Raw genomic sequence first — 24,165 nt, 5'->3', positions numbered from 1 at the left:
TTGTTTTTAAAAAGCATTTATTTTTTTTAAAGTGAGTTTACAAGCAAAAATCATTTTAAGAAGAACTAAACGGGTGCCCACGAGATACAACGGGAATGTGAAACTCTATCCTATGAAACAATCAACAAGGGCAATGTGAAACAATTAATCCAAGTAAACAAAACCAAGCAATCAAACGCATCAATCAACTCAAACTCAACAATTTACTTAAAACATAAATCCATAACGAAAGAAATCCCAAACAAAATCAAACCGAACAAAGGTTCATCACGACCTAGATAGTTTATGAAGTTAGCCCAACATCATATAGTCTAAATCAAACAATACAAGTAAAACTGAAAACATGGTGAAATAATGAGAAACGAAATATTAAAGGCGATAAAACCCGTAGTCTTCGATCTGAACGTCCAATTCTTCACCGGCTGTTCTCGTGTCTTCAAAATCACCACAAGACTCGAAAGTATGCTCCAAGAAACTCCAAATTCGTCTGGTGGCAGCAAGGTATGTTCAGGTTTAAGTTAAAGATGTTTTTATACCGAAAACAAGGCCCAACAGTTAACGAAAACGAAATAAAAATTCCATCAGGTATAGGTAGGTGCCGCGCGACATACACTTGCTTAAACCCGAGTTTGAGACTTTAGTTAATACAAAATTCTCAAACTTGTTTAAGCTACTAATTTTATTGAAGTCATTTATATATTTAAACAATTTGGTAAATGGGATGTGGATTTGAATATTATCAAGTCCCGAACCAACTAAACCGAGCAAATCGTTAAAAGTCAGATCTTGATTCTTACATTAGCGGGATCATACAGACTAGCACTAAACCAACTCCCTTGTGTTAAACTCAACAAAGGTTGAGTAAAACTAAACATCAAAGACCCAGTTTTATGTAAAAATCATTTTATTTTATACATAATTTATTTAACCGCATTATGTAAAATATAACTAAACTCCCGAAAAACTAAGCCCTATTTTTATGAGCTATTACACCTTTTATATTCCATTTTCAAGACTCAGTATTAATTCAAGATATTTCAATCTAGGACACACACATTAACCAGTCGGGCTTGCTTTCTTGAAGACTATATTCTAAGTTTTCTTCATCGACGTCACTTTGTCCAAGTCACTAATTTTATCCCTGTTTTCTCTTTTATATTTTGGCGGTAGTTTGCATACTTACTCAAATAAAAATGATTTAAGACTTGGATTCTCAAACCGCAAAATCTAGTTTATGTGTTACTTAGAATAATCGTCTGATTGTGTGTTATATCCCTCATATGATTAATTGCTAAATGTGTATTTCTTTTTGTTGGTTGGCCTCATCCTCATCCTCAATAAGTATGATTAATTGCTACAAGTTTGATTATTTGTTAATTGAAGATTTGAAGACGTCATTTTTATTTTCGACCGTTAGGTTATTAGTGAAATGAACTATTTACTTTCTTGTACTTTTTTTTATTTGAAATGAACAAGTTTTGTTATGTTTTGATGTTAAATGAAATGAATGATTTGTTTAGATATGACAATTTAACAGTGTCGCGTGCATTGAAACAATCACGTCGTGCCCCAGCATTTTCTGTCGCTTTTGGTTGGGGTGTGACAAATTTGTTTCTTATTGTTTTCATGTTAAGAAGTATTTGTATTTGATCTTGAAACCCTTACTTTATATTGATAGATTTTATAAACAAAGGTGAAAAAACGCCAAGACACACTGGCACCCTCCACAAACCGGAGAGAGCCGCCAACCACCAAACCCGAACAATTATGTAAATACAAAATTACATCAACTAGACCAATCTGTAGAGTTTCTTTTAAAACTATTCTTGTACCAAAAGAAACCTAAGGATTTGATCTCACCTATAACCTCTTCTATTTTAACTTCTTTCCTTCCGTAAAGTTTATCGTTTCTAGCTTTCCATAAGCTCCAAACGACCAGGGCCGGCCATTAGGTAGGGCAGGGTGGTCGACGGACTCGGGCCCGATCACCCGGCAGACCCGAAAAATTAAAAAAAAGTATATATATTTAAGAAAATTTGTATTTAAACTTTAACATCACTAGTGACCAACAAGAAATAATTGAGAAATGAAAAGTTGAACAAAGCATTTTGAAAAAAAATTTCTGATGATCGAAGACTTTATGAACTGGTTCTCTCTGTTTTTTGAGAAGATGAGGTAATATATGTCTTTCACTTTATTATTTAATAATGTGAAGTGGGCTTTTAGCCACTCAAGACCTATAACCTATGAATAAGTTACCCTTTGATTTTTACCAGAAAGTTTATTTGTTTGTTAGGTTCTTTTGTTTCATGTTTGATTGTATTAACTTTATTTGACTTTTTCTAAAACTAACTTATTAATAATATTTTTTTAAAGATTAAATTTTTACATTTTTGGGTTAATTAGGGGCATATTATTGGGGATATTACAATACAAACGATTCAAGTTGAGCCTTTGTTGAAAATATGAAGATCATTAGCTAACGATATGTGGCTATAGATTGAGTTATAGTATAAAAAAAACGTTTATGTTATTACCCTCTAATTGAAATATTATGGTTTCGCGACTGACAATAATTACTTTGATTGTTTAATGCTTATTGTTTTGTTAAGTGTTTATAATTACTTTAACAGTAAATAACTAATAAAGATTATCAAGAATTGACTGAGAGTTTAGCTTAAAAAAATTGTTAGAAGGGCGTCACGCCTCATTTAAGTATTTAAATTACATTAATTTGCTAAAATATTTATGTTTTGTTTATTGAAATCATAATTATCACCGTATCATTAAACTTTAATATATGAGATATCAAATTTATATTTTACTTAACGGCCCGTATTTATATCCACCTTCGGCCCAAATTTTTATACTGATTTTCGGAGACGGCCCTGTATGTTGCAGCACTTTATATTTTGGTGAAAAAAAAACAAGTTAAACGAAAATAAATAGAAGGAATTTTCAAAAATATATTACAGTAGGTCTCGAGTTTGGGTATAAATTTTCTTCTACTTAACTATCCACAGTGTTATTACTAATGAACGTCGAGGGGTGAGTATCACCACAAATAAGCGGAAACGATCCGCTCCCTATACGTATGACCATGATTGTGATCTTGTGGAATATCATATAGGCTTCACATTATTTTCACATCATTTACATAAAAAACCACGTATTTATGGGGTGTGTGAAGCATTTCATTGAAACTGTCGTATTTGTCACATCATTCTTATTTTTGTTACATTAATAATTAAAACAATGCATATTAACAATTAAAAAAACATACAAAAACATTAAATAACTACTACAATAAAATAAAATAACAAAACTATAACCCGAGACTTAAAAAAACCACAAACATATATATTTTGAAAACAACTCGTTTTACAATAGAGCTTATATTGAAATATTCACAATAGAATTTATATTGAAATATTCGTGAAATGAAAAAGATAAACAAAACCATGTAATTATAATTTCTCTCATTTTTTTAAGTTAACGGTACAAGCTATTGTCGAAAAATGAGTTAAGAAGCTTAATCTATATCTATAATATATATAAACGAAAACCTAAAAATCCTAGGTGTCGTGATGTGGTCGCTCCCCTTTTTTTTGAGTCACCAGATTTGCTTGATTTTTAAATGGAGGTTTCTCATGCATTTGACCCGAATTCACGGGTATGAGTCTTATCAAACCCATATATTTATTAAACGGGTTATAACATCTCATTAAATTAAAAACTAATCTCACCAAAGATTTGTTATAATAATCCTATAAAGTAGGGATATACTAAAAATTAATATATGATTTATTTAAAAAAAGATATATATTATTTATAATTAAAAAACCAATTTGTAGTAAAAAAAATAAACGGGTCTTTGGTCTCATCAAACTCATATAGCTTTTAAACCATGTTATAATATCTCATTTATTTGTGAAACAATTTATCATCAAACCATAAGTATATTATTAACTTTCATACAAAAAAAAGATAAAAATTCAAAAAATAAATAAATATTAAAAACAAATAATATAAAACAACCCCGTAATACGGGGGATAAAAACTAGTAATCTATAAATAAATAAAAGGTTCTAATGTTTTTTTAATGTCTCGCGCCTGTGAGCACGCTTAGAGGATATATGCTCACTCACAATTGGCTTTCAGGTATAATAAAATGTAAAATAAGTGTTTTGTTAATTGTCATTTCAAATAAAAGGATCTAATTACAATAAAGAGGTAGGTAAGTGGGTAATAAGATGCGTCGTCACCCCCTTCTGAATGGCAAAACCGATTCTACTGAAAATAAAATTATCGTTCTTCGGCGTCGTTGAGTTACTGTGCACGACCCGCTGAACTCTTTTTAGAAACGTAGCAGCATCGGGAGCAAGAGACCCAAATGTATCAAAAGCAAAATGAATGAAGGCGTGTTGATTCTCCGCACACGCCTTCTCATGCTTAGCAATTTTTCCTGCTTTTGCCTTTAGCACGGCCTGCCTAGCAACAAACCCTGTGTCACTAAGCCCGACAAGAGGGGATACCCCAGTAAGGTCCACACAAGGATGCTTCCCCCCAGCCCATCCACACACAAGAATGTCCGCTGGTCGGAGAATAGACCTTCCTTCACGCCGATCCGACAAGAAATTCACAGGAGACGCTTTTCTTGCCGAGATTCCCGCCCGTTTTAACACATCACAAAGGACATCCCTGACCAGATCATGTCTATATTTAAACCCCGAGAGTTCTTTGCAATGAACCGCATGTTCATCAAAATTATCTAAACACGCCTTACGACAGACAGGGCATGGCTCATCAACTGGGGGGTCATTAAACGATATTTAAGAATGGCTTAGTACTCCACTGCCGACATGTGCTGCTCTAACCCTTCGATGAGGGTGACAGTCAAAAAGTCTTGAGCATGAGGAGCCTGAAGATATTCTAATACCGCTCTCTGACGAGAGGACATGCCAAACTTTTCTCCCAAACTTTGAACGGTTTTACTATAAATGGCACTTAAAGATATTTAAAGCTTAAGATCTTTAAGGTATTCTTAATTGTGTTTCTAGACGAGCCAGACCTGAAACGTCAAAATCAGCATGGACATTTAAAATCTAGCTTTAGAAAAAACACTCACTCGGGTATTAAAAGTAGTTCCAAACACTGTTAAAATAAAGATGGATGCTTTCTTATTGGTCACCACTCAGCTGTCGACAGCTCGACATGATGTTTTCATTGAGTATGAGCCTACGTGACTTGTCACCTCTCAATGAATACAAACACGTATTCTAACATGCAACTAGTTTCATGACTTTATACCATCTTGTCACTTTTCCCACTCAATTTCAATCATACCCTTCCTATAACCAGTCCTCTTAATTTCAACTCAACAACTTTTTTAAAAGGAAATTGTTTTTAAAAAGCATTTATTTTTTTTAAAGTGAGTTTACATGCAAAAATCATTTTAAGAAGAATTAAACATAAATTACGTTTTCTTTATAAATATGATAACTTATTATAAAAATATGCAACGTTTACTTTTTAAACCTCATTAGAACAAAACATTTTATTAAAAGAAATAAATAATAACTTTGTTGATGTATTAATGACGGAAAGTAAACCCACTGTAATGGCAAAAATTATATAAGGGTTTTTATTTAGTAAAGGTTTATCATGGATTTGGTATGAACTAGTTTAAATTGTACTAAGTTGTAAGCATGAAACCCGACATAGGATTATAGCCCCACTAAGAGCATGTTCATCATCTTCATCCTCAAGTTAACTTTAGATAGAGAAAATGGGTTTTGGTCATTGACGGCCAAAAATTTTCTTTTTAAGGGGGGATAAAATTTTGAGGATAAGAAATTTTCGTGAATTGCCTATATATAAAAATTTGTCATCTTACTTTTAACCAATAACACACATGTAATATCTATCTATCTATTATAATAAAAAAATATAATTTATCACATGTAATCATCATGTTTCATTCAACAATTTTTTTCTCGCAAAAACACATTTACTTTTATATCTCATAAATTAAGATATTTAATTATAATATATCTGTCATGTATAAGTTAATCATAAAAGAATTATATCTACCTAAATTTTATATTTAAGTTTAAATTTTAGCTATAAAAGTTTATATCATCTCCAAATTTAAGTCATTTTTATTTTATATAAAATCAAATTATTTAACTAATATAATTTCTTTTAGTAAATCAAAATATTAGTTTCTTTACAATATATACAATAATCATATTATGATAGTAAAAAATGAAAAGATTATGCGTTCACTATTTTATTAAATACATCTCATTGTAAATAAATTAACAAATAAATAAACGTGCTTATGACATTTTATTAATTGACAATATAAAACCAAAAATAAATGTTTTTCCATAATAAAGTTCATTTTCTCACTTTTTATGTTGTTAGTTTAAAACCATTTAATTATATAAATATTTCACAAAACTGTAGATATTCTAATTTAAAGACATTTTTTTAGAGTCATAAATTTACTATTTAATTTTTATAATTTGCTTACTATATTAATTTATAAAAACACAATATAATTTGTTGTATGATTTATTTGGGCAAAATGTAGGTCTTAAAGTTTAACCAGCAACATAATCTTAAGTCTAGGAAGTGAATCGTCTGAGATGATATGAAAGAAACAAAGATCTTTGTAAACTGACTTTTGAAGTTAGGTGAATGAAACTTGGTGGTTTGGGGTTTTGGCAGGGCTGTTGTAATTCTTTGTTGCCGGGGGAATTCGAATCTAGCCGGGTTAACTAGGACCAGAATTGCGGAATTTCTACGTAAATCAAGATCCAGAAAAGGAAGTTTTCCAATCATTAACTCAAACCCATTGTCAAATTCTACTCAGCACAACGCAATATGGAGGTACTGATGGCAGAACGGCCCACTCAGGTCTTTCACAATAAAGTGATAGACGGAACTGCCATGAAGCGACTTATTAGTCGATTTATTGATCACTATGGAATAGGATATACATCACATATCCTGGATCAAGTAAAGACTATGGGTTTCTAACAAGCTACCGCCGCATCCATTTCATTAGGAATTGTTGACCTTTTAACAATACATTCTAATAACAGAGATGCGATTATAGATATACTTGATCATCTTCTCATAACTGACTCATTTGATATTGTTTCATATTGAATTAATTTAGTGTATCATTTTATTTTTCTACTATGCATATAATTCTCAATATTTTCAAGAACACGTGATACTTGCCCCAATATTTGATGTTTTACAAGAAGTTAATAACTACTTGATATAAATGTTTTTAGATGATTCAATGGAATATCTATGTGCATATGGTATCAAGTTTTCCAAACCATAATTATCAAATATCAATTTGATGATAGTTTTAAAGGTCGGTGTTTCAGTTATGCCATTAAAGAATGTTGTTTAATAAAACGGTTTCTATATTGGACCAAGACTTTATGTCAAATTAAATGGAAATCATGTTATAACAGCGAAGAATATATATTTAAGCAACATTAGTCATTACGCTTTTATCAACTTCACACAAGAGAACCCCATTTAAATTCAAAGAAAACAATTCCCAACCGATGTATGTTTTGGAATTACTATAAATAAAAGTCGATGACAATAATTTTCAACGTTGGGTTGCATTTGAAATGTATTGTGTTTACTAATGATCAGCATGTTGCGTTATTTAATTAGAGTAAAAAGTAAAGATAGACTCAAGTTAGTAATCTTTGATAAATTTGAGAAAGTTATCAATACCACGTTAACTTGTATACCAAGAAGTATATTTCAAATGTAAATCATTATTGTAACATTTCATCTGCATGTAACTTAATTAATATATCGTAAAAAGTACATGACTTAGATTAATGTGGAGTTTATTCTTAAACCTATAATTTTCAACTTTAATTTGATTTAAATAGTTTCATTTTGGGTTCTCATAGTGTTCTTTGAAATTTAACAATATTTATTTGATTTTGCTTTCATTTGTTTTGAGTTTGAATATGTTTTGACAAGTTTGCTTATTATTTGATTTATATGATGTAACACCGCGTAAATACATGTTATAAGATTTAGCTAAAAACACCAATTCCTTAAGTCTAGGGACTTATAATATAAGTTCTAAAAATTTCGGATCATCGCGATACGCGACGGGATAGTCATTCACCCATCGCGTAACGCGATGGACTTGCACTTAAACCCAGATTTGGGCGGCGTAGCGATACGCTATGGTCTAACCTATAAGATCATCGCGTATCGCGATGACCATATTAAGCAACCAGTACACGTGTCCAACCACGTGTCAACACATGGCACGATTTGACAAGCCACGTGTCACCACGTGGCTTGGCGATGTAAATTGCGGCGCCGCGCTACGCGACGAGGTAAAGAGAAACCCATTGCGTATCGCGAAGGGTTGTAAATTCCGCCTATAAAAGGGGGTGACGGGATTGAGGCATTCTCATTCCAAAAACACCTTCATTTTACACATGTAAGGCCCCGTTACCGGTGCCTCACAATTGGACGTTGGATTTACTCATAAACACAGTTCTAAGATCAGAGTAAATTAAAAACTTTCGCGGAATAATAAAATAGGCAACCATTCGTTACAATCATCCATAATTTGTTTTTTTAAAACACAACGTAAAATATAGTGATAAAACATCATAACCAAAATCCTCAGATGCCAGTTTCATCCACTCTGCCATGTGTCCCCCTTAAGCTAACTGCCTCATTCTACTCACATGCGTACATACTAAAAGTCAGCTACGCTGAGTGAGTTCTAGTTAATCACATAACATACAATACCTTCTTACATCACATGCGTGCATACCCCTGCCTTAACATTTTCTCGGCTTTTATCATCGAAATGACATTAAGCCCAGAACTTTCCTTATCACCATAAACCGTCACCGCACTACCATCCAAGGACTTTATCCTTATCATCCTACTCTTACACACTATCTGAGCTTCGTACTCAGACAGCCAATCCATTCCCAAAACCACATCGAACCCTCCTAAGGTCATAACATACAGGTGTAAGTCCCCCCGGGGCGTCGTTGATAAATACGAGATCCGCACGATGTCTAGGAGTGCGGAATCCTCCTAGACTCGTTTATGGTGTAGAAGACGAAGAACACGATTACACACAAACAAACACACGAACAAACACACGAATGGGATAAACGAATCTGCAGATCTTTTATATAATAACCAAACCACGTTACAAACCGAACAAAAACAAAGACACGGCCGACCCGAGGTGAGCTCTACCTCGGGCCGTCCCACACGACTCTCCCTCTTTGTTTCTCTCTAGACAATTGAACTGATCACAAAACACTCTGACTTTCTGGATACTAAACCCTAAACAAGACACACATATATATAGATAACCAACTTCGCGGGCTTGGGCTTGGGCCTGTAGGCGAAGTTGTTCTAACTTCGCCTATGGCGAAGTTGTTCTAACTTCTCCTATGGCGTCTCCGCTGGTCAGAATTGCATAGCGACGGTCACAAAATGCACCAACAGACTCCCCTTTGACCGTTGCTCTCAATTCTAACAAACACAAAAGATCATCTGTTACAAAGCATGCACCAACAGACTTCCTCTTAACTGATGATCTTATGTTTACTCCTTCTTGTAGGACTCGATTGCACTGTGATCTTCAAACTTGAACTTCACATGTACATGCAACATCCATCCTGTCTTCAACCAGCCGTGTCTGAAACTGTCTTGTAACTCCACAAATCTACCAATCACCCGGCGTCTTCCATATCAGATCTCCCCTTCAGTGTAAGCTTCTCCGACTATATCGATTGAGGTCTTTGACATGCATGCATCCCCGTGCCTAATTGATCATCTCAACCAATCACGTGAAGTTCTTTTAACTTCACCAACACGTGAAGTTCTTCTAACTTCACCAACACGTGAAGTTGTGCTCCCTCCACAACTTCACCAACACGTCGGAATTGTATAGTAAGATAAGGTTCAATCTTCAACTACTCAACATCAAGTGATTAATTTCATCACAAAACCACCTTGACAGAATCTAACACACATGACCATTAATTAATCCGAAGCATCTTCAATCACCATGGATAACGATCAAGAACATAAACAAATTAATTCCCGATTAAATCCAACTTGTTCCAAAATCGTAACAGATTCCAATTCTCAAACGCCTTGAAAATAACATTAATAATATGCTCTGACCGCAATCCAGTAATGACGAAAACCTTCAGTTCGTTTTGACTTTCTTCAGTTGGTCAACCTCGAACAACAACAATTTCTTTGCCCACAAACACCCAAATATGTGTCAATATCCAGTTTCAATCAACATCCCATTCACAACTTCAACTCCATATCCAGAGTTGACCCGTGTTTGTTCACACGTAAGACCAAGAGATACCAAGTTTCACTCGTTGACGGAACAACGTCTTCGGTCTCACAATAATCGTGTATACCTGGCCATTCGGACGAAAACTCCAAACAAATTTTTTTTTAAATTCTTTTTTTTTATTTTTTTTTAACTTCGCCCATAGTCAACTTCGCCTGAAAGTCAACTTCGCCTAAAAGTCAACTTCGCCCCTCATTAACTTCGCCTGGCTATAACTTCGCCTAAAAAGTCAACTTCACCAAAACCCTAAAATTTTAGCGACAACTTCGCCTGAACCCAATAACTTCGCCTGCGGCGGCTGTTCGGCCAAAAACACATTGGAAACGTGCCAGAAACACCAAAACGCAGATCTCGAACCATAGCATAAGAGCCTAAGGCTCTGATACCACTTGTATGTCCCCCTGGGGCGTCACTGATCGATACGAGATCCGCACGATGTCTAGGAGTGCGGAATCCTCCTAGACTCGTTTATGGTGTAGAAGACGAAGAACACGATTACACACAAACAAACACACGAACAAACACACGAATGGGATAAACGAATCTGCAGATCTTTTATATAATAACCAAACCACGTTACAAACCGAACAAAAACAAAGACACGGCCGACCCGAGGTGAGCTCTACCTCGGGCCGTCCCACACGACTCTCCCTCTTTGTTTCTCTCTAGACAATTGAACTGATCACAAAACACTCTGACTTTCTGGATACTAAACCCTAAACAAGACACACATATATATAGATAACCAACTTCGCGGGCTTGGGCTTGGGCCTGTAGGCGAAGTTGTTCTAACTTCGCCTATGGCGAAGTTGTTCTAACTTCGCCTATGGCGTCTCCGCTGGTCAGAATTGCATAGCGACGGTTACAAAATGCACCAACAACAGGGTAACAAGGAACTCATGTCCCTCTAACTCTATCTTACAGTCCCTAACCATTTTCATTATTTTTACCGAGGCGTCGCTAGCAGTCTCTACTATAAAAGTTTCAGGCACTGGGAAACATTTCATTTTAGCTAATTTACTAAAGAGCGTGGCTACGAAACTTTTGTTCGCGCCCGAATCAAACAATACGGAAGCGGAAATACCGTTTACTAGAAACGTACCTGTGACGACATCGGGAATCTGCTTGGCTTGCTCTTGAGTCAGCATGTAGGCTCTAGTCTTCGGCCTTGACGGCTCAGCATCTTTCTTTCCACCACTACCCGCTTCAGTACATTCCCTGGCCATATGACCCTTCTTCCCGCATTTGTAACATGTGGGTTCGGCGTTGCATTCATGAGCGTAATGTCCCACCTTCCCACATTTGTAACAGGCATTTGACCCTAGTCTACACTCTCCACCATGAGCCTTCCCACACTTATGGCACACATCAGAACCAGTACCCCACTTGCACTCACCACCGTGCATCTTACCACAAGTCTTGCATGACTTCTTTTCCCACACCTTCGGCTTCTTATCCTTAGAGTTCCATAACTGAGTACCAGGTCGTTTAGTAGGTACAACCCATTTCTTCTCCTTCTTCTCTTCCACCGCAACTACATCATCCGCAGCCAGATCCTCATAAACCATCTCTACGAGTTCGACCGCAGAGTCAAAAGTAGTAGGTTTACTTGTCCTGACTAGCATGCGAACTTTCTGTGGCAATCCCCTCACATAGCACTTGATTCTTTTAGCCTCAGTGTTGACCATATCGGGCACCAACCTAGACATCCGGTTGAACTCGGTGGTATACTCACGATGGGTCATGGTTCCAGCCTTCAAATTCAGGAACTTCATCTCCGCCCTCTCAACCTCGGCGTCGGCACAGAATTTCTTCATAACCAGTTCTTTCAGATCCTCCCACTTCATAGCCTTGATTTCCTCTTGACTCTTCCTCTGCTCAATCGATTCCCACCAGTACATTGCCTCATCTTCAGACGATTGGGTGGCATAATCGACTGCTTGATCGGGGTGGCACTCGCTAATGCGGATAATTTTATCCATGGCGGTTATCCACTGAAGAGTAGCGATTGCATCACCCAAACCTATCAGCTTTGGTGGGTCACATCCTTTGAAGGACTTATAATTGCATCCGCCTCGGCCTCTTTTCCTGTCACCGGCTTTCACAGAATTAACCCCACTCGAGGCCTCCCTCTCTTCTTCCTCATCTCTCCTACCATCACCACCTGCCCCTCCAGCGGTTCTTTCACGGCTTCCAGCAGACCCTCTCGGAGTAATATTCTTCACAGCAGTGGCTACAGCTTGAACAATAGCTGCCTGAATTGCGGGATCCACTTGAACCCCTTCGTTGTTGAATGGACCTCCTCCAGTTGCACTCCCTTCATCTTTGGTGTTGGACGCTGTCTCAACCGAAGGTTGCTGGGCACGACGAGGCCTGCCACGTTGTCCAGTGCGACCTCTCGCTCCCACATTTCCTCCCGTTCCAGCCATCGTATTCTAAAAAGGGAACACAAACATCATCACTCAAGGAACTATTTAGTACAAGGATAGTAAGGCTAACAGGTAATAACAATGACCAGCTGTGATTAGCTGATCACTTTACTTTCCGTGTCCTATACACTTCCTTTTATGAGTCTATTTGTGCTGATTCTAATCTTAAACAGTTAAACAATCAAGGAATTCAATTAATCCTATATCCAATATTAGCATACATTATTCAATCATACACTTTACCTTTACGGGGCTTGCTTGAGCGACACATGGCATTCTTTTACTGGCATCTTCTTCCTTTTCTTACTTAGATCCCATTCTCTGTTCGAGTCTAAGCATGTAGGATGCTTAAATCTCTCGAACTTTGCTTTGATAGCAACTTGTAAGGCCCCGTTACCGGTGCCTCACAATTGGACGTTGGATTTACTCATAAACACAGTTCTAAGATCAGAGTTAATTAAAAACTTTGGCGGAATAATAAAATAGTCAACCATTCGTTACAATCATCCATAATTTGTCTTTTTAAAACACAAAGTAAAATATAGTGATAAAACATCATAACCAAAATCCTCATATGCCAGCTTCATCCACTCTGCAATGTGTCCCCCTCAAGCTAACTGCCTCATTCTACTTACATGCGTGCATACTAAAAGTCAGCTACGCTGAGTGAGTTCTAGTTAATCACATAACATACAATACCTTCTTACATTACATACTTAACCTTCTTAACTTTCTTTCATACATACATAGGTGCATATACTTTCATTCTTACTTTCATACTTTCTTTCTTTCATACTTTATAATTCTTTACATACATAATCATACGTTTTAAAGAGCCTTTCTCCCTATAACCTCACAGATATTATTTGAGTCTGCCACCCTTAAAGAGCCTTTCGCCCTATAACCTCACAGATATTATTAGGGTCTGCCACCCTTCTTCACAGATATTGTTAGGGTCTGCCACCCTTCTTCACAGATATTATTAGGGTCTGCCACCCTTTTCCGTCAATTCCTTCATATCATACTTTCCTTTTCATTTATATATTTTACATACTTTCTTTCATCCTCATATTCTATAACGTACATAATTCATACATACAACATATATATAAACAATCACGTCATCTAACTATCTCATGAAAGTACATGCAATATCCGAAGATCGTTCATGTACCGTCAAGCATTCTTTTATAACATACACATATATCATAATAGGCATACACTTACCACTTAAGGTAAGTGTATTAACTAATCAAATCAAGTATGCACACAGCCCCGAAAACGTAACAAGGAATGGGGCTAGAAACTCACCTGAATGCGGTTACGTTCACCGTTAATAGTAATCCCTTTCTTGAGCTGTGCACGGCTAACTGTATAATATTTATATGTATCAATTAACTATTACTACTCATATCGTATTTCTATCTTTATATAACCCACAACGAAAGGGGGTCCGGGGGCATCGGGGTTCTATGGGCGGCAGCCCCTAGCGGGGTCCAAGGGGCAGAGCCCCTGGCTGGGGTTAAGCTGCCAGGTCAGCTTGGAAAAATTTTATTTTCATTGACTGTCTTAACACATTTTTCATTAACATTTTAAAATATTTTTCTAAATTGGGCTTGCTTAGTTTTGATGGGTTATGGACTTAAAGTTTGTGGACTCAGTAAGGTCAGGCCCAAACTGTCCATTAAAGCACTTAGGCCCACTAGGATCAGGCCCAAACAGAAAACTGGGTCAGCCGAGAACTCTAAACAGAGAACCCCTGTTGACCGAGAACCAAAGTTTGACTGAAATCCATGTTTGACCGAGAACGCATGTCCTTGACCGAGAACACATGTCCTTGACCGAGAACACATGCCCTTGACCGAGAACACGGTTACCGAGAACCTACCTTGACCGAGAACTCTGGTCCAACCGAGATCTCACCCTGGCCGAGAACTCAAGGAGGCCGAGACCTCAGGTCTGATGCATCTATTCATATATTTTTTCTTGTCCATTAATCACTCAAACCTCAATCTTCCTTAACCGTTTTAAGTTCGTTATCAACCCGTTAACCTCACGGATTCAAGATATAACCCATCCTAGTCATAAAGATTGAACCTTTAATCCTAAAAACGTTCTTAAGCTAGATCTAGGGTTTCATTCATGGACCGTATCTAACCATGAGTCCTTTACGTCCATATTAATCATCAAGTTTGAAACTTTATGATTTATCTACACCCGATCTAGTCTATGTTCAATTTTCATGGCTAACCGTTCATAAAAACGTAACCTTTAAGGTTAAAGCACATACCTTTAGACGTTTGGCAAGTCACGGCTAGCTTGATTAAGAACTTGGATCGTATGTCTAGCTCGAATAATGAAGATAAATCAAAGACCTATGCTCGTTTGATCTTGGATCTCCTCTTTCTTGCTTGCGGACGAAATGGAAGGGTTGTGTGTGTTAGGGAGGTGTAGAGAGAATAAGATGGATAAGTTGGATGAAAATGGAAAGATTTAGGGTTTAAGGGGTATTTATACTCCCTTAAGCCCATGGATCTAAGGCTCATATTTCCCATTTAGTCCATGATTAATTATCTTTAATTAACCTCCTTATCTTTCCCTTTTTTACCTTTTTACTATTTATCTATTTACTCAAGTAACTTTCCATTATAAGAAATAATATGTAAAATATTATTATTTGAAAATTCGGGATGTTACAACACATACATAGCCTAGGAAAGCGTGCTCGATCATTGTGACGTGTCGACGCTTTGTTTTCTCGAAGTTTGTGCAACTTTAGAAGTTGTAATCGACTTAGCAATCACTTAAGCAAATTAGATCAAGATCCTACACGTCAAGTCTCTTTTCTTATTATCATTCCGAGTATCCGTGCTAAAGTAGGAGTTACGTGTAAGTTATTAAGTTATAGCTTAAACTTAAATCGAGGCTATGGCATTTAACCTTGAAAGTATTTTCCTAAACATTCAACGAGTTTTCTTAAACGTTACTTCTTGATGAAGTAATATTAACAAAAGATATATTTTTGCAGGCATGTAGTAAACTGTAAGGGTGATATCACTAGTAGTGAGTTTCTTGCCTAAGGAAAAGTAATTCGTACAAAACCCAATAAACCACGGGACCCACCCGTTTACTTACCTGGAGAAACTCACCAACGCGTTAGAACCTATTAAGCCAAAGCATGTTATATCAAACGTCACATAAAACAAAGTGTTTTCATTCAAAGTTGTAAACTATTTCACGGTTAAGCTTAGGAGTAAATAGCTTAACCAAAAAACACCATTCAAATATTTATACAAACCTATTTATGTATAGGTTAATATCATTCTCATTTACAATCAAGGTTTCATATGCACACCGACGGTATAGATGAATACGTTAACCTTTATAAACAGTCAAAACATATTTATACTCTATAAGATAAACGGGTTGTTTATCTTAAAGAATCGGTCAACATTTACATGATATTACGTGATCTCTAAAAACGTTATAATACAAAGTAGAAAATAAAAAGCAACTCAGACCGATTACACATGTGTCTGGATCCAAACATAACTGTTCAGCCTAAACAGTCAAAGGCCATTACGTGGTCGCGGGCTAATAGTCATAACTAGTTCTCCATTAGGGGACGTGGCTCGGGGAACACTTTTGTGTGTGTAGGGTAGTGGTACAAATCCTGGAAGTAGAAATACTTCTGCTGAGCTTGTATAGAAAACTATATTTGTATTGTAACTGTTATTCAATTATTTTTGGAGTCATACGTGTTCACTAGCACATAGCTGACGTATTTTTCCAACCTAATGCAGGTAATTAAGTAATTATAATAAGTAGCAAGGATTGGAGTCGTCATTGAAGTTATAAGTGCATAACAAGATGGCTCAGCTTTTGTTATCAAAATCCTTGTAATATGAACATATATTTTGTAAAGCAAATGCTTGGGTATTTAATTCCCAAGTAAAATTTTAACGTAAATTAATATTATATTCATCCTAAAGTCTTCCGCTAAAATTAACCCATAAACTCTGATATATTTACAAAACAGGTACCAACTATTGGTCATACTTCTAGGTCCTAAGTCGGAGTGCGACATATGATTATTGGCGGTTTCCTGTATTTCGTTTAATTGATTCGCGCTTAATTCTTGTCTTGACTGTGTTTTTAACTTAATATAATGGTTTTATTGTTGTTTTTATGTTGTGAAGTTAAGTTATGTTTCATTCCTAATGGGAAGTATAAGTTAAACTACATTTTTAACTAAAAGGTAACAAGTCGAAAATAATCCAAAATATGTATCTAAATGTACAAGTACCTTTTAATGTTTTCTATATATATATATATATATATATATATATAAATACAAAAGATTTTTTTATAGTATTATAGGTTGCAGTCATATTTAGCACATTATTTATGGACATTATGGTATTTTTGTAATTTGTTTAGTAGGCTCCACTAATTTTGATTCATTTACACAATTGATATTTGAAAAATAGTCTTAAAACTTCACTAATAACAAATATAAATATATATGTAATACTTTCTTTTTCACATACATTATCTACTTATTGATTAACTCATGATCTAAACCTAGTAAGTTATTATAGTAATATTCCAACGATTTATATTGACAAGAATACCCACATGATTGAAACATTAGCCTGTGTTATTTTCTGGCTATTTACAATTGTCATCTAGTTTTTCTTTCATCTATAAAGTGAGGGATCCATATAAAAAGAACAAGTAGACCCCCGGCGTGTTGCACCGTAGATGTGCAACGTATGTGTTTGTTTTATCGTGTGTCCAAGATGTACGCAAAGGAAATTCGGTCGGTATGGGTTCGAGATAAAACATAACCTCAATCAACTCATTAGAGATAATACATAACTTGAGTTTGACACGTTAAGAGATAAAATATGACCCAGGTACATTACATCCCATCAGAGATAAAACATAATACATCCGTCTCGTTAAAGATATCAAAGGACATGAAAAGGCAGGGGACTAAATCAGACAGAGACAAAATCAAGGTGCTAAAAATAACACACACACACACACATATATATATATATATATATATATATATATATATATATATATATATATATATATATATAGAGTTTAATTAGCAGCATGGACGGTACAAGTCAAATAACATGGACTAAAACTACACAAACATAAAGTTAGCTGTAGATTGCTACGGTGAAACCTTTGGTTTCCTTTAATATATAGATAAATTATACAATACATTATGTATAAGTTGCCAAATTTGAACAAATATTTAAATGATTCTAAGACAAATGAGCTCAAATATAAACTCAATTTATAGCTAAGCCAACAAAGCAAACCCGAACGAATGGACTCAAAACATAATTAAAATCTCATGAATCTGGAACCAACCAGACTGGCTCAAATTGCTTTCACGGTTGTATTATGAATTATAAGATCACAACTAATGTTCCCGCTAATACATTTTAAATTTCAAGATTCTGCGGAATATTGTTCTTGCATCGCAAGCGGGACAGCTGGTCTCCAGGTTGTGCCTTCGGGACTATCCATGAGAGCAATTCCAAGTGCAGCCAAGTCTTTTCTGATCGCATCTGATCGTTCATACTCCTTGTTCTTTCGTGCAGCGTTCCTTTCATTTATTTGTCCAATAACTTCCTCTTCGGTTAACTTTGCACGCTTAGTGCCTTTTCCCTCAGCTGCTGCAAAACCTTTTAAAAAAAAACCCATACAAATCGAACTTCAAATTTCATGTGGGACCAAACCAAAATGTTGTCAGCTCCAGTCCATATGAACGGTTTTACATTTCAACAAATATGATGACCGTATGGAAATATAAAGTATCAGAGCATGGGCGGCTATGGGGTATGGCAGGGTAGTCGACGCCCATAGGCCCGACACCCAATAGGCCCGAAATTTTTTTTTTTAAAGAAATTATATGTACTTTCAGGAAAAAAAATATGTATAATCAATGTTTCAACACAATTACATAACCACTAGTTTGGTCTAGTGGCAAAGGGATATGACATCTAACAAAAAGGTTGTGGGTTCTAGTCTTTGAGATATTTTTAAGCTTATTTTTATACAAAGTTTTTTAAACAACTCAAATCATATAAGCCCATATAAAATTAAATTGTTTAAATCTAAAAAAATGTTCTTTTTACTTAAGGCCCAAAAAAAATTTCGCCTTTGGCCCAAAATTTTTTTTCACCTTCTCGAAGCCGGCCCTGTATCAGAGTACAGGGTAACTTTATTAGATAACTATAAACATTATTTATTAGTTTGTATTTAGTTATTTTATTGTAACATATTTATAAGTATTATTATTAGGATATAACTTAGGATTAGTTGGAGGTGTGTTGATAAACAGATAACCATCTATAACGGTTTCTTCTGTTTAACCATCATCTCTTCCTAGTCTATATGAACAACTTCTGTATACTTGTAAATCACCAAGATCATTCAATCGAATCTTATTGTTTTGATCCACACTTATTATTTCATCTTTTCAATTCATATCTTTGTATACATGTGTTTGTGATATCAAGTTTCTAACAAACTTTACATAATAGTAACTTTCTCACTTGTTTTAACTAAAGTCACTTTCAACTTCTTTTTGTCTTAAAAAAGTTACTCAAGTTTCATTTGTGTGATTACCAGATTACCACTTGCTGATGTGTTAGCTAACCTCTTTTTTTTTTTAATTCCTAATTCTTATGTGGATTATATGAATATGTGACTTTTTCAATTACACAATGACATGTTTTTTTTAGAATTTTAAAAACCAATTATTTTTTTGTTTTCTAAGTAAAAAAAAACTCATAGATTAATTTTTTAAATTTTATATTATCCACATGAATTGTATTATTTAATATTTTAGTTTATCTCGTATTAGTTGCCATGGGCAAATAGACTTCTTGAAAAATCCTCCATATTTTAAATTCACTCAGAAACAGTTACATCTTAAAAAATTTAATTAATTCGATCCTCGTTATTTTTGTGACATTCAAAAGTATATATAAAGATAGACAAGTCTAGCAATAAATGTTTGTGTAAGTAAATTTATTGACGTCCCATTTTAACCCTTTTCTATTATCTAAATATTTTTTTACACTTTATAAATGTTTGGAATTGCATTTTAAAAAACTGAATCAACTGTTCAATCTGCATTTCCATGATTAAAAAGCCACATAACTAATTATTTTATCCAAATAAGCATTAAAAAAAAAATAGAAAGTGGTAACCTGTCAAGTGTTAACCTTATACTTGTGCAAGATTAAAACAACAAACGAAACTTGAGTGATTTTAAGGAGAAAACAAAAGTTTGACGGAACAAATGGGAAACTTGGTTACTATTCTGTAAAGTTTTCCTAAGATAAAGTAATCTGTAACGGTTTAGAACCTACAACAAGGGTAACTTAATTAAATTAGAATGAATAAGGTACCTACCTCATGATAACTTGCTGGCATGAGCCCTAGAATATCAAGAACATTCCTAATAGCCTTCTCTATAGCAGCAAGTGACTGTATCCGTGCTCCTTGCTTCTTTCCCTGCAAACTATTCCAAGTTAACTTGTTCCACAAGTCATATCTAACACAAGAGTACGTGCCTAAATTACCATAACAACATAAATACCTTCCGAGTATGAAGAAGATCATTAGCAGTTTTCAAAGGATCAGAGATTGCAGAAAGAACAACCGGAGAGTGAAGATCTTCCGACATTGAAGTAATAAACACATCATTAAAACTTTTTATGATATCAAGTATTTCATTAGGTATATTTTCTTTGTTGTTCGATTCATTTTCCCGCCCAACAACTTCTTCACAATCTTGCAATGTCTGCAACCAAGATAACCGTTTTAACTTCAGTTTAACAACGTATATAAATAATTTAACACAAATTAATATACCTGATATATGTAATACGCACGGTCAGAAGCACTTTCCAGCTGTACATCAGAGTAGTTGATCGGGGACCGATAGTGTGTTCCAATCAGGAAAAGTCTCAATGCTAACGGATGATAAAGTTCTATAACCTGAAAACTAATAATAATAAACTGCTCAAAGTTGATGTTCATAGAACTGCAAGCTTTTTTTAAAAATATTTTACATTTAAAGTTGACCATATCATCACTACAAATAAATTGGATAGTTTTTTATTTGTTAATTTGAAAAATAGCTGAACATTTGACTTTACTATGTGACAAGTTAAACGTTTCGTTGAAAACCGGACAAAAAACCCAAAATTCAGTTTTTAGTTTTCAGCAATTGTTAGGTTTCAGTTTTCAGAAAGAGTTGGGCTCTGTCTTAGTTCTATCAGGTTTGCCGTTTGGGCTTGATTTTTTTTGGGCTGAAAAAATACCCAAAATAATGAATTCCGGCCAAAATCTTTTTGTTAATGATCATTTAGTTATTACAGATTTGGGCTATACCATTTACTAGTTTTTTACAAAACACTTAATAAGAATTAATATTCTTGCGGTGTGCGCATGTAATGTATATATGTGTGAACCCTCGGGTGGGCAAAAGTGAAATTGCAACTAATTTTGACGTTATTCTACTAATCTCGTGAAAATAACGTTAAAAGTGGCGGAAGGTAAATCAGGCATCATGTGGTGGCGTTGATAGCCGAAAGACAAGGGTACATGCACCAATCGGCGGTGTCCCAATGGTTGAGTGTTATGTGCCTTATGTCCAAGGGTTGATGCAAAACTACTATCGAGCCGGGGGACTCACCGGAAGCAGCCTCTCTATTCCTAAAGGGGGTAAGGCTGTCTACATCTTACCCTCCTCAGACCCTATCATAGCTTTGCTATTGGTGGGATATACTGAGTACGATGATGATGATGATGAAATATAATAACAAAGGTCGGTTTTATCAAGTTAGGTTTGGTTATAAAAGTCAGTTCAGTTTTTATGGTTCGGTTCAGTCCAGTTTTTCAGTTTTCGGTAAATGCAAAACAGAAACCGAACCAGAAACTCGGTTTTGAAAAAACATAAAACCAAACCGTTGGTTTTGGGTTGGGTTCAGTTATTTAGGTTCGATTATGTTGGGTTTTTCTGTTACAAGTCAGTTAATTCGGTTTCATGTACACCACGTTTAATCATTTCTTCTGTTCTCCTTAACAGGATCCACAATCACATCCTATAAACTTAAAAGGCTCGCAAAACTAAAATTTTACTGATAATAATATATACACAGGATGAAAACAGAATCAATGATGAAAGATCAAACTGTTATTTTACCTGGCGAATTGTGAAAAAGTTACCGAGTGATTTGGACAAAACCGTTGTGTATCCAATAACTTATATTGCTTTTGTCACACGCAGCACAACTTTGAGCAATTTCATTTTCATGATGAGGAAAAATAAGATCCATCCCGCCACCATGAATATCAAATAAGCAGCACTCATTGCACTGCACTCGATATGCCATCCAGGTCCCCACGGGCTCTCCCAAAAAGTAAGGTTCACCCTCCTTTGCAGACTACAAGTTAAAAGTTTGAAAGTGACACGTGAACATAAAATGATCACTTTATCAAGTGTTTACAAAACTATATAAAGGCTACTATGTCAGTTCTAGAGACACGGATCACTATTCACTTTGGACATCTATTTATGCATACGCTACAAGTATATTAATCGAGGTTTTCAATGTTACATATTTACCCCTCTATGATACCCCCTCCAATTTAAGTTACAAAACATACCCCTCCACTTTAATCAAACCTACCATTTAGACCCTTGCAATTTCCTTTTTTGGCAGATCATAGGCTGACAAGTGTCCTCTTTATAGGCTTTTTTTTTTGGTTTTCCGTCAACTTTTGAAAAATATGACGTTCTATAAAATTCCAAATACACCGTTGCCATGTGCTTATTTCTGTCTACGTTTTGATGTAAGTTTCGTTTAAAACAGAGTTGCGCGTGATAATGTACAAGAATTCTACGCACTGATGTACACATTGCTGAAGCTGTATAAATAGCCGCAAGGTGAGGGGTGGGTTCACGTAAAGGTCCTGATTTTATCTAATAAAGTTTCAGGTACGTTGCGTTTTTCGTAATTTAGCTCACCACAAGGAGTATAGGCTTAATACTGGTTGAATCTTTATTTATGAATCATAATCTTACTTTCCATAGAGCAAAGTCAGCTGGATTTCTTTTTCTTGAGTCAACTGCTACACGCTCACCAGCTCGATTATCTTCTAACTTTCGGCCAGAAAGTCGTCCGTATTCAGGAAACTCGTCAACAGAGAAGTATACATCGCCTTCAACTCTGTAAGCGCGCCCATTGTCAAGAATCTGGAATCGATGTTTAAATGAAAGTTTAAACAAAGAAATTGGAAACTGGTAATGGTTAAAAAGCATACATGTTTGATCATATCAATGATTTGAGGCATATGGTCAGAAACACGAGGTTCAACGGTTGGACTTAAGCAGTGAAGATATCCCATATCTTTATGAAACTCTTGACAAAACCGCCTGCTTAAGCTGATTGGATCCTCTCCTAATTGAGCTGCTCTAGCAATTATCTAGAGGAAATGGAAACTGAAATAAGCAATCCTGTAACACATATATAATAATAACAGTTGACGAGAAATAACCAACCACATGAATGCAAATGTGAGTTACCTTATCATCAACATCGGTAAAGTTGCGAACATAATTGACTTCAAATCCCATGAAGTGTAGATATCTGCCTAAGTTTCAAGTAAAACAAACAGAAAGAAAGTCACCTCCTGATTAATAAGATTTTCAATAAATAAAGAGTGGAATAGAATAGAAGAGACCTGAAGAGGATATCGAAGGAGACGTAAACCCTGGCGTGACCAATGTGACTTAAATCATAGGCAGTGACACCGCAAACATACATCCCAACTTTACCATCCACCTTAGGTTTAAACAACTCCTTCTCTTTGCTCATCGTGTTATACAGCCACAATTTACCAACGGTTTTGTTTGGTGAGTTGGATGAATGACACCTAGGAGATTGAATTCGAAACAAGGAGGGGAGTTTGTAAATATTCAACAACCGGAGAGCAGCCATGTTCAAGATTATTAGATTATAGATAGATTATTTCTGCTTCCTCAGGATAAAAGGATTTCCATTCTGTCAAGTAGATAGAAGAGACATGATGTATTGCCTGCCTGACTACTAAATAATATCTGACTTGCTGACTCCTAACAACCGGGGATGTACGAGAGGCACGGGGTTCGATCCCCAGCATGTCCATTTTTATTTTGCCTTTTAACCTAACCTTTTTTTTTTTTTGCTTTTCTTTCTATTATTATAATATCAAAAGTTATCCTTCACTATATATACACTT

General features: G+C 35.4%; 1 pseudogene across 1 annotated transcript; it reads right to left on the bottom strand.

Annotated features, from left to right (window-relative positions):
• Positions 1 to 18,050: 18,050 nt before the first annotated feature.
• On the bottom strand, positions 18,051 to 23,776 carry LOC143560743 (cysteine--tRNA ligase, chloroplastic/mitochondrial-like; annotated as a pseudogene). Its single transcript, XR_013140177.1, has 9 exons — positions 23,629 to 23,776; positions 23,471 to 23,534; positions 23,209 to 23,370; positions 22,970 to 23,140; positions 22,088 to 22,328; positions 20,752 to 20,877; positions 20,477 to 20,680; positions 20,290 to 20,391; positions 18,051 to 18,551 (listed from the first exon to the last, which is right to left on the bottom strand). The product of XR_013140177.1 is annotated as a cysteine--tRNA ligase, chloroplastic/mitochondrial-like (transcript).
• Between the last annotated feature and the right edge of the window lie 389 nt (positions 23,777 to 24,165).

Source organism: Bidens hawaiensis, unplaced genomic scaffold (assembly GCF_021521415.1).
Source record: "Bidens hawaiensis isolate Kalapana, Puna unplaced genomic scaffold, B.hawaiensis_p1.1 tig00020436_1, whole genome shotgun sequence".
In the NCBI taxonomy this organism is placed as follows: Eukaryota; Viridiplantae; Streptophyta; class Magnoliopsida; order Asterales; family Asteraceae; genus Bidens; species Bidens hawaiensis.
This window is presented reverse-complemented; position numbering and strand designations above follow the sequence as displayed.